Source organism: Chiloscyllium punctatum, chromosome 10 (genome assembly GCF_047496795.1).
Source record: "Chiloscyllium punctatum isolate Juve2018m chromosome 10, sChiPun1.3, whole genome shotgun sequence".
Lineage (NCBI taxonomy): Eukaryota > Metazoa > Chordata > Chondrichthyes > Orectolobiformes > Hemiscylliidae > Chiloscyllium > Chiloscyllium punctatum.
The window spans coordinates 42,377,685-42,396,847 of record NC_092748.1 but is presented as its reverse complement, the minus strand read 5'-3'; the positions used below and the strand labels follow the sequence as shown (position 1 = coordinate 42,396,847).

Here is a 19,163-nt window from a genome sequence, read left to right as displayed (position 1 = left end):
GAGCAAAACAGAAAAAAAAACAAAACCTGAAAGGTGCAACTTTTAATGGGAGAAAGTGAGGACTGCAGATGCTGGAGATCAGAGTCGGGAGTGTGGTGCTGGAAAAGCACAGCTGGAGTGGAAGGTCAAGCAGCATCAAGGGCTTATGCCCGAGCTTCGATCTTCCGGCTCCTCGGATGCTGGAAAAGCACAGCGGGTCAGGCAGCATCCGAGGAGCAGGAGAGTCGAAGCTCGGGCATAAGCCCTTGATGCTGCTTGACCTTCCACTCCTGCTGTGCTTTTCCAGCACCACACTCCCGACTCTGATCTCCAGCATCTGCAGTCCTCACTTTCTCCCATTAAAAGTTGCACCTTTCAGGTTTTGTTTTTTTTTCTGTTTTGCTCATTACTTTTAAAGTGTTCTCAATAATACAGCAAAATACAGAGAGACAAAACTAGGTAACTCCAGGCGAGTTAACATCTGTTATTAAGGAAATAACAATGAGGACTACCTGTGTTGGTGGATTCTTTAGCGCAATTTACAGGGTGAGGATGGTGTTCACACCTCACCCTCTGGGTGGCAGTTTCGTTGCGCTGAATACTCAAGAATTGCATGCGAACAGCCGGTGGTTTTGCAAAGCGACCTCGGCTCATCCATCACAACGAGCCACAGACGCTGAGTTGTGACTGTGTTACTCTGTCAGCGAGACCTATCGCTTCATCTGTGCTCCCTTTCCGCGGATCGGGTCATTTCAGCTGCTGGTGTTGTGCACGCTGCTGCCGCTGACTGTGCAATCACCGCACCCACTGTTCAGAGAATGACCTCCTGAGCTGCTGTCTGAGCGGGCATCTGAGTGCCGGACCATTCAAGGTAATCTGATCCAGCAGCTTGTATGTGGCCACTGGCGTTGTTCGCTGGGAGACCCGAAAATGTGGGCAGGAAGTGAGGGGTGAATGTTCTTGGCCTAATGTGCTCGAATGGGCAACCTTGGAGATCCAGAGCTACGGTACTTAGCTTAGAGAAAAAGTACCAGAGCGACAGGCGGTCTTTCTCTTTTCGCCAGCTTGTGCTTTCCCTCTCGGGTGCATTTTGGGGTTCTTTCGTGTGGCGGATTATTGAGGGCGGGGTCCGAATAGCGGACAGAAAACCTCAAAAGGTCGCATCAGCGCGGAAAATAACCTGGAGGACGCAGATTCTCACCAGGGCTGTTTCCGTTTCGTCTGAGTTTCTTGCCCCCTGCAATGGAGAATATGCTCCCAGTCACTTTAGCTGCTATCTCATGGGGCTGCTTGCTGCTCAGTGTAGCCCAGCACAGATTCTACATCCCACCTCCCTCCCCTCTTCACCATCGTCGCTGCAGTGTAAGCCAGTTTAGTGACCGCCTACACAACAGACGCCGCAGAGTCCTGCCATTCACGTTGTGTGGTTAGAATGTGCTTCATGTACCCTCAAATTATAATTTTATGTGATACATATGTTAGAAGTATTTTCCTTCGTTGATGTAGGAGAGTGGCTAGAAATGACATATGTCATGTCAGCAAGAACATCAATTAACACAACACCCTCATTTTTTCTGCAGCCCTTCTCTCCAACAGATGTTGACACTGCGGGTATATTTGTGGGGGGTAGGGGATAGGAACGTGGCACAATAATTACCTTTGCTGAAATGACAATCATTGATGTGTGGCCTTTCCAGTCAGTGCTAGCTGGACATTCAACTTGAATGGTAATCACAAGTAGGCCCACTCCTGCCGCTTGCCCAGCTACATTTCCTGCACAAATTAAAGCAGCATGAACAAAGTCCAGGTTGACAGCATTACAACAATATAGTTAAAAAATCAAAGCCAAGAATTAAATATTCAAGAGTATGTGACTTTCTGGATGGACAGGCGGGAACGAAAGGTTGGTGGGATAGCATTCTTGGTATGGGATGGAATAAGCATGATACCAAGAAAGATATCAAATCCATATGGGTGGCGATAAGAAATAAAAATGGAAAGAAGATTTGGGTAAGAGTAGTTTATTGTCTCCCTAGCAGTAGCTATACAGTGGGACAGTAAATAAATTGGGAGATAATGAAAGCATGTAAGGAAGACATTACCTTAATCATGGGTGACTTTAACCTTCATGCAGATTGGGACAGTCAGATGGGTAGAGGAAACCATGAAGAATAATTCTTGGAGTGTATTCTGGACAGTTTTCCAAAACAATATGTTGTGGAGACAACCAGGAATCAGGGTATTTTGGATTCAGTGATGTGTAAGAAGAAAGGTTTAATAAATGATGTCAGAATTAAAAAGAAAATCCCGAAGGAAACAGTGATCATAAAATGGTAGAATTTAGAATTGAGAGGTTGGAACTTGGATCGGAACCAACTGTGCTAAGCTTGTAAGGGTAATTACAAAGGAATAAAGGCAGAGCTGACGGTGGTGGACTGGGAAAGGAGTTTAGCAATAAAGGCAGCTGAGAAAATAGTTCATGGCTCCACAGCAAAGACATATTCCAGTGAGGAAGAAGGATTCTAGGAAAGGATAAACCAGCTGTGGGTTAACCAGAGAAGTTAAGAATAGCCTGAAATTGAAAAAAAAACACAATGTGGCAAAGATTAGAGGTAACCCAGAGCATTGGGAAATTTTTAAAAACCAACAAATGCAACCCAAAACAAACGAGGAAGAAATTAAACTTTGAAAGTAAACTTGCAAGTAATATTAATACAGTCAACAAGAACTTCTGTGAACATATAAAAAGAAATAGAAGTCAAGGCAAACAGAGGCCCCTTATGAATGAGACTGAGGAAATAACAATGGAGAACCAGGAAATGGCAGAGGAACTGAAGTAATACTTTGCATCAGTCTTCATAGTAAAAGACACTACTAGCATTCCAAAATTACTAAACAATCAAAAGGCAAAAAGAGGAAAGGAAATAAATATGATAACTATCAGGAGTATAAAAGTGCTTGGCAAACCAATGGAGCTAAAGACCAATAAGTCAACTGGACCTGATTGGATGCACCCTAAGAGAGAGAGGCAGTAGCTACAGAGGCGGTGATAATCTGCCAATAACCTTAGGTTCTGGAACAGTCCCAGAGGATTGGAAAATTGTCAATATAACACCTTTATTTACAAAGAAAAAGAGGCAAAATGCAGGTAACTGTAGGCCAATTAGTTTAACATCACTTACAGTATTAGGAAAATGTCAGGGTCTATTCTAAAGGATGTAATACAGTAACAGTGCATTTAATATGATCAAGCAGAGTCAGCATGGCATCATGAAGGGGAAATCATTCCTGACAACTTTATTGGAATTCTTTGAGTAGGTGGCAAGCAGAATTGATAAAAGGAAGTTCAGAATGTAATATATTTGGATTTCCAGAAGCACATGTTATGCTACTTAATAAGACAAGAACTCATAGTGTTGCATATATTCAATTAGCATGGATAGCAGATTGACTAACTATTGAAGTCAGAGAGTTGGGAAAGGTGGTATTTTCAGGATGGCAGACGGTAACTAGTGGATTGCAGTAGAGATCAATACTGGGGCCACAATTATTTACAGTACATATTAATGACTTAATTACACAATACATTAACGATGAGACAAGTGAATGTATTATAGTCAAGTTTGTCTCATAGCCAAGACCTAGTCTTTAGGGAAGTGAAGAAGCAGCTGTCATCGTCGGGCACACTGTGATCTCAAGTAGGATCTGGTGCTGATGTACGATGTCTCCCAGTAAGATATCAGAGTGGTGGCTCACAGATGGCCCAATGGAGAGGAATTCCCAATAGCGTATGCTTCCTGGATTTTGGCTGACACAGAGCACAAATACACCCAGGTAGAGAAGGAAGGTCTAGCGGTTATCTTTGGTATGAGAAAGTTCTGTTAATACTCCGGTTTCCTCCCGCAGTCCAAAGATGTGCAGGTTAGGTGAATTGGCTATGCTACATTGTCCGTAGTGTTAGGTGGATTAGTCAGGAGTAAATGTAGGGGAATGGGTCTGGGTGGGTTACTCTTCGTAGGGTCGGTGTGGACTTGTTGGGCCGAAGGGCATGTTTCCACACTGTAGGTAATCTAATCTAATCTAATCTAAATACCTTTACAGATGTAAATTTGTAATATAACGGACTGCAAACCCTTGCAGGGCTGTTCAAAGAGGATAAGGCCGTGTTGCCTATAGCTTCAGGTCAATTTCAGCAGTCGTCTCTCATTCTGAGTGTGTATAATTACAAGTTGGAACATTGTGTGGGAGGCAAAATAGCAAATGCAGGTCCCTCAAGCTGCCTCCCACTGGCAGCTACACCACTGGTGGTGCTGCCATTGGAAGAGTCCATTCTGGTTTTAAATGTTTGGGACATCTCTCCAGTCACTGCTGACAACATCAGACTCTGCAATAAGATCCTGTCCTGGCAACACTGAAACAGCAGGTGGTGATGGGAGAAACAAATGGGCCATCACAACCAGAATTGACATATTTCTGGACCTGGTAAGACCAGGTCATCGTAGAGGATAGCATTTTATTATGGGGCGTAAAGGTGATTGTCCCGAGCAAAGGTCACTGCCAGACAGTGGCTGAACTCTACCATGGTAGTCCATAGGTTTCCAAAATGAAGATGTTGGTGAGAAGATATGTCTGGTGGCCAGGTTTGATTGCAGACATAGCTGTGTTGGTGGGGCAATGCCCAAAGTGCCAGCAAGGACAAAAATTACCACCATTGGGAATAGTCAGTAAGTCCTGGACGCATTTGCACATCGACTATGCCAGCCCTTTCATGGTCTCAATGTTCTTAGTCATTACAGATGCTCACTCAAAGTGGTTGGACATGCATTGAATCCATTTATCATACACATGACAATGTTAGAAAAGCTGTGAGCATCTTTTACACTACACTGGCTCCCAGAAGTGCAAGCCATCATTTACTAATAGGGAATTCAAATATTTCCTAAAGTCGAATGGCATGTGGCATATAAGGAAAGCTCCATATCATCCATTGTCCAATGGTCTGGTGGAAAGAGCAGTCTAAAATTTGAAGGGAGGCTTAAATAAACAGCATAAAGCTTCACTTGATTTCAAACTAACCCAGTTCCTACTTAATTATTGGAACACCCCTCATACAATTACAGGAAAAGCTCCAGCAGAGCAACTAATGGGGAGAAAACTGCACGTCAGGTTAAATCTGATCTTCCTAGACATTGGGGGTGGGTGAAATGGCATCAGGAACACCAATGCTGGACACAAGATCCTCGAAGCGAGGGAGACTGTTTACTTCAGGGGACGAAGTTTGGTGCTGAAACCAAGGAAGTGGCCCTACGTGGGTAAGAGGCATGGTTGACATGAGGCCAGCTCTCGTGATGTACAATGTTCGGGTAGGTGAGGCAGTCCTGAACAAACACATGGATCGCATGAAAGCTGCAAACTCACAAACAGGTCAGGAACAAAACATACTTCTGACAGAGTAGTTGGAAAGATTGTCAGAACCCATTGCTTCTCCCCCCTTTGTCTAGTGTCAAAGAAATCTCTGAGTCTGAGATGGACATGGTGGATGTCACCACCTTGGTGTCTTTAACACCTGAAGAAGAGGTTGAATTTCTTCTGAGACACTCCAGGCGGAAGAGGCAGGCTACAGTCAGGTACATGCCACCCATATCTGAGGCTGATTCAGAGGAACCAGACCCGGTATGAAAATGACCCAGGAGAGTTTGCAAGGAAAGGAACAAGCCTACATCCCTGGACTTAGATGGGGCAGGATGTAGTGACTGTAATGACATCAGCCAGGTGGACCTTATGGAATATGAGTTCCCTGATTAGGGCTGTTAACTAGGTTCATTCAGAAAGCCCTAGCTGACAGATATAAAAAGGAGTGTCAGAGGTTCTGTTCACTCTGACAGCTGGCTCTGAAGAAGCCAGACTAGTGTCAAGTACATGCACATGTAAATAAAGAATGATTTGGTGACAGGATAGCGTCCTAAGTGAAGCTATTTCAGAAATCATTTTACAAATGATTCCTTTCCATTACCTGTGCATATTGTGCCCATTGTCTCAGGCTGGAAAGTTAGTTGCTAAACCAGTCAAACTAACCAAAGTTAGTTGGGGGTAAATTTATTGAATTTGTACCCTTTTCTAGTCTCCATGCTACAGAAAGAATGTGGAAGGAATGGAGAAGTGCCGAACTAAAAAGGACTGCGAAGAATGATAGCAGACTGAAAATTATCATGATCAAGAGAAATTGAATAGACTGAATGGTTTCTCCAAAAATAGACGACGAGATGGTCTGATAGATCATTGTGATGATCTGATAATTATGAAAGAGCTTGATACAGTAGACAAAAAAATTATACTAATATGACACCTTTAATATAACATGACTCTCTACAGGAGCATTATAAAACAAAGCTACCATACCAAGTCTCAAGAAAAATTAGTTTAAATGGTCAAAAGTTTGATCAGAGGCGAACTCATTGGGGTATCTTAAAGGATAAAAGTGAAATGCAAAGGTGGAGACATTTATGGAAGGTATGCTAGAGTCTTGAGCCGAGATACTGTGAATAATATTGCTAGGCCTTGCAATGAGAAACGTTGCAAAAAACCCAAAACAACTCCCATTTAAACAAAAAAAAATTAACATCAACCCAAGATGTCCAAGTTGCTGTCACATCATGTTTATTTTGCATGCATGTTGTAATTTGGAGTTACTGATAGAGGTTCAAACATTCTTTCCAACTGTAGTTTCTAGATTTTATCTTAAATTGTATGGAATTTACAGCAAGGAGCAGGCATTCAGCTTCATGTGCTTATCAAGCTTCCCCATCAATCTAATTATAGCACTTATCTTAAATATTCTTTGCAGCAAAAGATTCTAACTACTTTCTTGGTAGTGCAGTTCCTAATGAATTCACCATTGGATTTCGAGGTGATTGTCTAATATCTTTGACCCTTACTTTTGATCTGTGTAAGTCTTGAAGCACAATTCATGCCTTTGAGCAAAAATTCTAGTTTGAGTCTCCGTCTATGATTTGATGACCAAGGGAAGTGCATTAATGATTTGGTCAAACAGGTTGAGTGTCAAATCCTCGCAACACATGCCAAAGCTGAGAGATTTCTGGCCAGATGTGTGATGGGAAGAATGTTGGCCAAGATCCTTTATCAATCAAGTGATGTTGTCCAATGAAATTGAATCAAAGCCAGGTGCCTTTGTGCTTGCAAAGGTTTTGGTTCAGATATAGGGAGACAGGGAAAAGTTCAATATGATTAATGCATTAGGTAATAGAGACAGTTGGTGTCAGGACACAGGATGCAGTAATTAGGGCTGTTCATAAACCTAAACCTTGTTTTTTAAAGTGTTTTTTTTCGAGGATTGCGAGTACATATGTGCATCATCAACTCTAATGTGACTGAAAACGAGCTATCATGAACTAAACATACAGGTTGGATCTTCAATTCTCAGTGGAAACAGAAATTAGATTGAGAATGTAAAAAGAATTAAGATTTTTGACTGCAAATTCCTATTTGATGTTTCTTTCTGACCCCACATTATCTTTGTGTGACTTTTTGTCAGGTCGGACAGGCATTGAGCTTGAATGCTCACACACCTCTCCTGAAGTCAGGTTTGCCTTTATAAGGACCACAGGAAATTTGCATTTCTTTCCTCGCATTATTTTTGAATGTTGCGATGGATTTTGGAATTTGGTTAAAAAAAACTATTGGGCCTGAGAGTTTGAGACCAATGGGGGCAGCCTACCAATAAATCTGCAACATTTTAACAGTTATGTGTTAAATGAACTGAGAGATTTTACATATTTTGATATATTCAAATGTATTTATTAAATGTTGTAAAGTAATGTAGACATGGTTTAATACAATGATTAATTACAGTTTACTGTTAAATAGACCCTCTTTATGCAAATGTTGACACTCGTTACAGTACTTTTTCCAATAGGAAAGATAATTAAAGCTTTCAAAATTGTAGAAATATGTATTGGGAACTCTCCTACAATGTTTTGGACTAAAATGTAAATGTTCAGTGATCTTAAGTTTTGAACAAATAACTCTGTTGTTGAAGTTTAAAAAAGTCTAAGCACCAACTATACTCCATTGATGCAGTCTGCTTTGAAATGAAAATGAAACACTGTGTCAAGCTTAATAGGGACATATGATGGCTTAGTTTCAGTTGTTCCATTGTTGACATTCTCAGGATTTGCTTTTGTACCTGTGGCTATTATGAATGCCTGATTGTATTTTGAAAAGTCCAGGATGATAGAATCTGCCTCATATCGGTTAATCAATATAATCTACAGGAAGGCAAATGCAAGGGTGGCATTTGTTTTGAGAGGACTTGAATATAAAAGCAGAGATATACTTCTGAGGCTGTATAAGGCTCTGGTCAGAGAGACTAGGACCCAAAAGCACAGATTAGAGTGGTGCTGGAAAAGGACAGCAGTTCAGGCAGCATCCGAGGAGCAGTAAAATCGACGTTTTGGGCAAAAGCTCTTCATCAGGAATACAGCAGGAATACCTATTACCCAAGAGCACAGCCTTAGAATAATGGTGAATCTATAGAATTCACTGCCACAGAAGGCTATGGAGGCCAGGTCATTCCGTATATTTAAGGCAAAGATAGATAGGTTCTTGATTGTCAAGGGAACCAAGGGTTAAGGGAGAAAGCAGGAACATGGGGGTTTTGAAACCTATCAGCCATGATTGAATGGCGGAGCAGACTCAATGGGGTGAGTAGCCTAATTTCTGCTCCTATGTCATATAGAGTCATAGAGATGTACAGCATGGAAACAGTCCCTTCGGTCCAACCCGTCCATGCCAACCAGATATTCCAACCCAACCGAGTCCCACCTGCCAGCACCCGGCCCATATCCCTCCAAACCCTTCCTATTCATATACCCATCCAAATGCCTCTTAAATGCTATGGTCTTATATCAAGAGGTCATAGTTTTAGAATAAGGGGTAACAACTTTAAAACAAATATGAGGAGAAATTACTTTTCTCATGGGTTATGAATCTGCAGAATTCACTACCCCGGAATGCAGTAGGTGCTGAGATATTGAGTACATTTATGGAGGAGGTAGGCAAATTTTAATTAGTATTTAGTTGAAGGGTTATGAAGAGATGCAGGAAATTGGAGATGAGGCCAAGATGAGATCAGTCATGATCATGTTAAATGGTGGAGTGGGCTCGAAGGGCTGAATTGCCTTTGCAGTGTGGCAACATCTATGGAGAGAAACCAGAGTTAATATTTTTGGTCCAGTGACCTTCCTTCTGAACATTTCTGAATAGTTCTGAGGAAGGGTCATAGGACCTGAAAAATTAACTCTGCTTTCTCTCCACAGATGTTTCCAGACCTGCTGAGTTTCCAGCAGTTTCTGATTTTGTTTCTGATTTCTGCATTTCCAGCATCTGCCATTATTTGGCTTTTTTGGCTGAATTGCCTACTCCTAGTTCTTATAGGTCAGCCTGCTTCACAATTTTTTTGCAGTTCTAATAACCTATTAAGGCATTAATTTTCTTTGATGTTATAAATAAATAAACAGTTGCAAAACTTTAATTTTTTGAATGGGTTCTAACAATGTGAGTTTTTAAAGTATGACGTGTTATTGGTATGAACCACTGAATATATTTTAATGATGTATGTTATTTTAAGTTTGTGTTTGGGCTTTTGAGTTAGTGATATGTTGGTCTTTTGCGAGTCTGAAGTTAATAACTCGTAAATATTTCTGCAGCCATGGTGACTTATTTTAAAACAGTTTCTAAGAGGTGCTTTAGTCGCACTAATGGGATTTTGTTCACCTTAAGATATAGGGTTTTTTTTAGCTTGGGGAAATCCCCATAGCCGAGAGAGAAAGAGAATTTTATTTCAATTTTACTTTGTTTTGGGCAGTTCTGTGAAAGTGAGGACTGCACTCTTGATGAAGGGCTTATGCATGAAATGTCGACTCTCCTGCTCCTCGGATGCTGCCTGACCTGCTGTGCTGTGCTAGCACCACGATTTTCAACTCCACAGTTCTGTGAAACCTTTGAATAAAGATGATTGTATGGAACAGTGCTGCTGAGAATGGGAGAATATGATAAAAATAGATGACCTTAGAGGAAGAAGTTAGTCAGAGTACCAAAACAGAAGTGTTGGGTTAAAATGCTGGGGAGATAACTTGAAGGAGGTAAAACAATGACTGCAGATGCTGGAAACCAGATTCTGGATTAGTGGTGCCGGAAGAGCACAGCAGTTCAGGCAGCATCCAAGTAGCTTTGAAATCGACGTTTCGGGCAAATGCCCTTCATCAGGAATAAAGGCAGTGAGCCTGAAGCATGGAGAGATAAGCTAGACGAGGGTGGGGGTGGGGAGAAAGTAGCATAGAGTACAATGGGTGAGTGGGGGAGGGGATGAAGGTGATAGGTCAAGGAGGAGAGGGTGGAGTGGATAGGTGGAAAAGGAGGTAGGCAGGTAGGACAAGTCCGGACAAGTCATGGGGACAGTTACTGAGCTGGAAGTTTAGAACTAGGGTGAGGTGGGGGAAGGGGAAATGAGGAAGCTGTTGAAGTCCACATTGATGCCCTGGGGTTGAAGTGTTCCGAGGCGGAAGATGAGGCGTTCTTCCTCCAGGCGTCTGGTGGTGAGGGAGCGGCGGTGAAGGAGGCCCAGGACCTCCATGTCCTCGGCAGAGTGGGAGGGGGAGTTGAAATGTTGGGCCACGGGGCGGTGTGGTTGATTGGTGCGGGTGTCCCGGAGATGTTCCCTAAAGCGTCTGTAAAACCTGCGCCCACACCTCCTCCCTCACCTCTATCCAAGGCTCTAAAGGAGCCTTCCACATCCATCAAAGTTTTACTTGCACATCCACTAATATCATTTATTGTATCCGTTGCTCCTGATGCAGTCTCCTCCAAGGGTTTTTTTTTGGAATTTGTAAAACAGTGTTTTGGGATTAAAGGGATTCTACTTCTTCACTGCGTTTAAAACTCTTTGATTTTGTATTGTAAGTAAATAGTTTAGTTTCTTCTATTTTATCTTTATTCATTTTCATAGAATCATAGAATCCCTATAGTGTGGAAACAGGCCATTTTGGCTAAAAAGATTCTGTTTTATTGTTTAAACATTTCTGCAATATTGTGAGCTTATATTTCAATGAAAGACCACCTTGTTAAAACCAAAGCAAAACAAACCATGATGTTTTTATCCAGATTTCAGTCTACAGCCTGATTTTTACAATAGGAACAACAGCTAGGAATAAACATGTCTTTTAGTGTGACAGGTCTATTAGATTGTTATTCAGAGGGCTTCCCATAGTGGACCAGTGTAATTGGCTGTTGAAGATAACTGGGGAATGATACTATGAAGGGGCATGGGAATATGTGCGGGCATGAGGAATGTGAGGGAGCATGAAGGTGGTATATGAGGACTTGGGGTGGAAGAGGGGAACTGAGGGGAATAAGAGAAGGTATTGAAGGACATGGGGGAGTATGAGGATTACTTTTTAGGTAAGGGGGTTTGCAGCAGAATGAGGAATGGAAATGAAAGGCACATGGAAATATTAGGGGGCTTGAGCGTGGATGAGGATTTAGAGTTGGAGGATAAGAACTAGGTTGGAGAACTGCAATATCTCAGCAAATCGAAGAGGCTCTTCTAAACAACTCATCTGTGCATCTACACTTCTCCAGCACTACCAAACACTTTGGAAAACATCCCACCTCATGTCTCCAAGAGAGATAAAAATGGTGGATATGAGCAGAAATGACAGTTTCAGCTGTCTGAACATGGAAAATATGCTGACTCACATTTTCTGAGCCCAACACAAAAATCTAGCTTGCAATCAATGTCCATCATTATTGTTTCATCAGTGTCTTGGAACTCCCACATTGTTTGATCACCTTCCCTTCTAATCTGCCATGACTCAAGAAGCAGGTCCATCACTGCCAACCCAAGGCCAACAACAGGGCAAGCAATTTGTGTTGGCTATGCCAGAGATCTCCACATCCCAAACATTGCTTAAAAATAAATATTGACACAGTCCTGCTGAGCAGTTGGCCAGCATATAAAAGAGGTTTGCTTGTCATGTTTGCCAAAAATCAAACAAACGATTTGCAACACTGGTCATTTGTGGTGATTGTGCTATTTTTGATTGTTAACATAAACCGGATGTGTAAATTCCACTAGATTCATCAAGAGCCCTTATTAGGATGAATCATTTTGAATCCAAACTAAGAACAAATTAATTGTATTCCATGCCTTGGTGGCATTTTTTTTCATGTGCATTATATCAATGTATTCACATTCAAATTTCTTCCTCATTTTAAAAAAATAATGGGCTTGCCATAGTAGCAGTTTTAAATTGTTGTCTGCAGTGAGATCATTCCCAAGGCATTGCAACAGTTTTTAGCTGATTGGCATTAGAGTTTAAATTTTAATTTACAATGTAAATTAGCACAGGCAAGAAAACAAATTAACATAGGCGAGAACATTTAGAACATTTTTTTCTGAGTTGGAGTTGATAGGTGTGAACCTGATTTTAATTTCCTGTCAGCATTAAAGCAGGCACATTACATGCTACCACCAAAATGCCTATCCCAAGTTTTCCTCTCCCTAGCCCCTGAATGATGCGGACCATGTGATAAAGTTGAGAAAATCACATGAAATGTGCAGTGAGGACCCTCTCAACCTTGGGAGCAAAAAATTGTATTTTTTGCTCCCAAAAGTGTTAAATGGTGAGATGAGATTCTCACTCAGTGAGTGGTGCGAGGTCTATCTGCATGCATCACCATACATGAACATTTCATTATTAGCTAAACTCATCTCATTGATATGCAATGTCTCATTCTCCCACTCATTGGATGAAAACTAACTCGAATAATTATTGACATACAATTCAGAACAGTTACTTGCTCCAATCCTCCATCAGCGACCAACAACTCAGAGCACATTCTATTGGCACTGAATCCGCACATGCCAATCCATCTATGGACCTTGGGATCTGATGTATCCTAGCCTCACCACAGCCTCGTGGCACATCTCCAATCCACTTACATTATGATTCTGCACCTCAAACTGCACTTTGGAGTGCACCCAGCACCTTCTGTGAATGGCTGCTGCAAAGATACTTTGTGTACAGGGACAGGCATCCATCTCATGGATTGGACCAGGTTGCACTTCAGTGATCTTTGTATTCTCCCTTGCATTCATTCATATTGTGCCTACTTTCACGCTCACAGTATCTCTGTCTCGTCTTGCCTATTTGCATTTTGCCCCTTCAACTAGAGGTTAAAGACTTACACTACTTTTATGTTGCTTCTCCTTTTAGCACAGTTGCAGGTTGAGGCAACTTGTGATCGGCCAACTGGTGGATATGTTATTGTATGCCACCATGCCATATCAATCTCATACCTGCACAATGTTTCATGTATGTACAATAGCAAACAACACTGCATGTGTAACAATTGCATTGCCATGCCTTATTGTCTAAGGGGATCAATCATCAGTCAAATCAAGGGAGATGCTCTCAGCGGGTTGTGGCACACTAAATCAAGGACAGGCTCTTATTCAAAGTTTGGGAGAAGATTTGTAGCTCGGGTGCTACACAACCACAGGCTCTTATATTAGCCCAGAGGGTTGAGGACAGTTGGTCTGCTGTTTGAGGCATCAGGAGTTGGCGGTCCATACATCTACACTCCAGTGAGTGGGCCACAGTTAACCCTGTAGATCCAGTGCAACCAGTCAGGAGTTGAATTCTAAGTCAGTTGGGGAATTGCACAGAAATGAATATTAGATTGTTATCCTGAGGGTGTTCCATTGTGGACCAGTGTGATTGGCTGTTGAAGATAAATGGGAATGGGAGTATGAGGGCACATGGGAGTATATGCAACCAGTCAGGAGATGAATTCTAAGTCAATTGGGGAGTTGCACAGAGATCAGTCGGGTCTGGTCGCTCATCATTTGGGGTTGTCCACCAAAGTTACTGAAGTGGAGGGTCATGATTAATCTCAGGGGTCTGTCCTTTAATAGTCAATAGAGGTTTATCAGAGGCCTGGAACAATTAGGCTAAGCCATACACTAGTGAGAATCTCATCTTACTGTTCAATACATGCTTCTCACTGCTGATCTTGCACATTTCCCAACTTTCTTGCCATGACATTCAGTGCCTGGCAAATTCTGTCCATTGCTTTGGCATTTCTGCTTTGAGTGCAGTTGAAGACCAAGGCACAAATTGCACTCAAAATTGTGCTAGTTTTTAATTTAGTTAACATCAAATGTAAAGGATAGAGTGAACCAATGTAACCTGGCCATGTCTTAGAATAGATTTGCTTTAAGATATATTCTTTGATATATTTAAGAGCTATCACTTAATGCAGATGGCTTCGTCTCGCTGACAATGGGTTTGTCATAGGAAAATAGAAACAGAAGTAGGACTTTAGGCCAATGAGTCTGCTCTGTCATTCAGTTAGATCATGATTGATCAACTCCATCAATACCATTTTCTTGCATTATCCCTTTATCTGTTAATGTAATTAGTTTCCAGAATCTTCAGATTTCTGTTCAATGTTTGAGCCTCGAGAGCCTTCTGGGGTAGAAAATTACAAAGATTCATTACCTTCTGAGTGAAGAAATTTCTTTTTATCTTCGCCTTAAATGATATACCCCTTATCCTGAGATCATGTCCCCGGTTTTAGACTCATCATCCAGAGGAAACATCTACATCCACCTAAAATACCGTGTAAGAATTTTACAAGTTTCAATGAGGTCACCCCTCATTTGTCAAAGCTCCTATGGAACACAGACCCGGCTTCCTCAATCTCTCCTCATAAAACAATTCTGCCACCTCAGGGATTCATCCAGTGAACTTCCAATGCCAATACATTATATTCATTCTTCAATAAGAGGACCAAAAGAACACACAATGCTCCAAATGAGGTCTCACCAAGGTTTTATACAACTGTAACAAGACATCTTTACTCTCATAGTCAAATTCCCTTGCAATGCAAGTCAAAATACTACTTATCTTCCTAATGGCTTGCTGTACTTGCATGCTAACTTTTAGTGACTCATGAACAAGGAAACACAGGTCCCTTTAGACACTCCGATTACTTCATCAGAACTGTTAATAGCTTTTCTTCACCAGCACTCTATACCCCACCACCCCCACTGCCACCCCTCTTCCCCCCCCCCCCCCAACTATAGCATAAATGCTGTCCCCTCCATACTTCAGTTCAGCTCATCTGAAGAGTCATCTAGATTGAAAACAATAGCTTGCTCTCTCTCTCCATGGATGCTGTCTGACCTGCTGTGATCTCCAGCATTTGTTGTTTTCAGTCCCTTTAGACACTTATACTTTCCAACCCCTCACTGAAAATGTAGTTTAAAATTTCACACTTATTCACATTATATTCCAGCCACCATGTTCTACTCCATTCACTTAGCCTGACGAAGTCTTCTTGAAGCCTCCTTGCGTTCTTCTCACACCTTACATTCCTACTCACAGCAGTTTGGAAATGTTGCAATTGGTGCCAAATTAAATTATTTTATGTAGATTGTGAACATTTGTGGACACTGATCCTTGCAATGCCTGACTAATAACAGCCTGTCATCTGAAGATGATCTATTTATGCCTACTCTCTGATTTTTTTTATGTTTAACCAATTCTAAATCCATACTAGTATATCTTTCCTAATTCCACCTGCTCTAATTTTATTTGCTAGTCACTGCAGAACCTGAGCAAAAGCCTTCCGAAAATCCAAAGACAATATATTCACTGGTTTGCCTTTATATATGCTTGACATAACATTCTCGAAAAACTCTGACAGGTTTGTCAAACATGTTGTACCTTTCATAAATCCACATTGACCCTGCCCAATCTCATCACTCTTCTAAATATTGAGTTATCACATCCTTTATAATCACTTCTGATATTTTCACTGCTACTAATGTCAAACTGACAAGCATGTGGTAATCTATTTTCTTGTCTTAAATAGTAAAGTTACTATTAAGTTTCCGGTTTGCAGGAAACCTTTCCAGAATCTATAGAATTTTAAATAACCATTAGTACAAACACTATCTCCATTACCACCCCTTCAACACTGGAATGAAGCTTATGTAAACCAGGGGACTTATTCGACCCTCAATCCAGTTAAATTTCCAAGTAAATTATTAGTACTAATTTCTAATAGCTAAAACAAGCACTTTTAATCAAAGAGTCCATCACCTGAATAACTCAGTTTTAAATAATTTGAAAATTATTTTAAAAGACTATACTGAATCATATGTTAATTGTATTGGTGTACAGTAGTTAACACCATAGTAAATGCTAAAAGAAATCAAAAATTTGCAAATATACCAGATAGTGCCCTTGCAGCAGAAGGAAAATTTCAATAACAGCCTTAAAAGCCTGCAATCAGGTACAATTAGCAGAAATCTGCTGGGTGTGGGGAGGGAGTGGTGACAAGATTTGTGGTGGGGGAGGGCTCCTACCACAATGCTTTTAAACTTAATAAGAAATTGAGGCAACTTGCTTTGTACTGGATATACGTTGGGTTTTAAATCAGTGATTCTTACACTGGTTTGACAGACATTGCAAGGAATTCTGCTAAAGTAATTAGGACAACCTAAGGATAGCTTCACGTGACTGTGTATAAAAACCTACGCATGCACAGACACACAGAGTACATGGTGCATGAACAGTCCTTTTAGAAAAGGTCACATGGATAATATAGTTTGAAATATTTTAACATTAAAACTATTTATATAGGCAAGGAAGTATACCTCTGCCATATCCATTTTGGAACACAATGTATGGTTCAGTGGCCAATCAAAATCAACTTTCATACTAAACAAAAAAAATCACCCAGTTCACTTAAACTGTACTTTATCTATATGGTTTAATTGGTATTTATTCCATTGCAATGTAGAATTGTTTTGAAGTTGATAGTATTGATAACCTAGAAACATCAATCTGATTTTCAGTTGCACAGACTTTGGTCTGCAGAAGTTCAAGATGCATTGCCTCATTCTCGAAAGGATAGTTAGAGGTGGACAATAAATGCAGGTCTTGCTAATAGCACAAGACATCATGAAAGTAATCAACATGTATTGGTATTTGCTAAAAGAGATCTGAGCCAATACGTCAAGGTAAAATACAAACTTTTCTTTGGCCTAGGAATTTTGAATATTGCCAAGAATTCCATAAGAGCATGATTACGACTTATAAAACATTTCAATAGGATCTGACTTCCTCCTGTTTCCATCACTTGATTCAGAGTAAAGCATGATAATTCTCAAGTTTTTTCTGACTTTTTTCCCTCTGTCTCCCTCACAAAATTTGCCCATGATTGAGAAAACACTGTGTGCTATTGCTGTCTTGCTTTGTTTGTTTTTTTTTCAGATTCTGCACCTACCTATTTTTCAGAAATGGTCTTTTTTTACACAATGCAATTTCACGAGCTGCTATGAATTGACTGATGTGTTAGATTATTATTTATGTTTTCCTGTGTATTTCAGACACTAGAAGGAACAGAAACGTTTGAGGCAAAACAGACAGATGAGGTGTAATTAGCCATCAAATAGTTCAGTGCAAGTGATGGCCACTTGCTAACATATGAGAGCTTCAGTAATTCCACAGCAACTTTCTACATGTTACCTTTTAAGGAAATAGTGCAACACTGTCTGTCTGTAGATTATAAATATATCTCCTGTTGAGTGAACTATAGAGTGACATTCTGGTCAAGAGATCCAAAGAAGTGTTTTCTCCAATTTTCCCATCAGAAGAGGTCTAAGACAGTAATATGAAGCACAGTTCTTGGTGGTGATCTTAGCAACACATTTGACATTTTCACTATAACAGACGATAGGGTAAAATGGCTGTTTTCATTTGGAGCTGTTGTATGTTGACATTTAAAGACTGGCAGCATCTTTAATTGGAGTTGGCTGATTTAAAGTGAATAGTTACGCTCAAATACAAATCACTGAAATTGGGATAATGGAAAATTGTGCCCTTTAAGGGGCTCAGATGCATTTTTAGTTGGCACACATGAGAATAACTGACTGAATGCGAGCAAAGCATTCAACATTTATTGGCAAATTAAGCATCTGCACTTAATTGAGAATCTGTCATGCATAGTATATTGAGAAAACATCCTTTTATTAAATACTGTTCTCAAGAGCTTGTGTTGATTAGCTGTCATGTGTTGTAGTGCATATCAGACCGCAGTCAAATAGATTGATAGCAATCAAGGCTAAGCATTGTTGAAAGTCATTGTGCTGTCAATCTTTTATTACTGAGGTTAGTTAAAGATTGTGTATTATGACAGTATTATGCCATTTTTCTTTGCATAACTCTCACTGTGCGAAAGGGGAATTGACTTTACTTAAATAAGATATTATAAGGCCTTATTTCATTTTCCACAAATACAACATTTACATGATGCCAAAATATGTCAGATGTAATTTGATAACATGACACAAATGATGCAGCTCTTCTTGCTTTTTTTCTTAAATACAACGTGGTCAAAATGTTTGTCATGATATTAACGCTTCTTTAATTAAACAAAGATTGCAGGATTTCACAGCAATATCAAGATTACAATTTAAATGAATCGACACTTTCTTAGTAAATCTGGGGCTTTGCTGCAATGAATAAAATGGCTTTCAGCTTTAAGAACATAAGAAATAGTTATTTGGCCCCTCAAACCTGCCTTGCCAACAACATGATCAAGGTTGATCTGCCCCAGCCCTTAACCCCTTTTCCATGGCACCTCATCATAGCCTTCAACCCTCCAGCATTTGAAAACTCTACCTAGCTCCTCATTAAAAACTTTCAGTGACAATTTCATGTCAACCTTTGTGTCACAAAAGCTCTGTGTTATATTATGTTAGTGAATAATTGAAGGAGAAAGGAAAGATCTTTTATGGACTTTGAAGGTTTTGGTGTTCTAAAAGTTGATTGGATTGTAAAGACAGGACAGGTCATTCAGTTGCGGCACCTTGTTCAAAACACCCGTCTAAAGTTACAGTTTAATTTGCAAAAGTGACTGTTGACAGACATTCATCTTGTGATCAAGATCATGAGTTTTGTTTTAGTTACAGTACTGCACTGCAGCTATTTGAACTTGCTAACAGCTTGTTACTTTATCTTAAATGCTAATCTAAATTGGGAATACGTGTAACTTTCCTCAGACATTGGAAAACACTGAAAATTATTCAAAGT

General features: G+C 40.4%; 1 protein-coding gene across 1 annotated transcript in view; it reads left to right on the top strand.

Annotated features, from left to right (window-relative positions):
- Positions 1–569: 569 nt before the first annotated feature.
- LOC140482072 (inositol polyphosphate 1-phosphatase-like) overlaps positions 570–19,163 on the top strand; it is a 78,593-nt gene continuing 59,999 nt past the window's right edge. The window contains exon 1 of the mRNA XM_072578988.1: positions 570–850. The gene's annotated coding sequence lies outside the window, so the exon portion shown is untranslated. The remainder of the gene's footprint in view (positions 851–19,163) is intronic.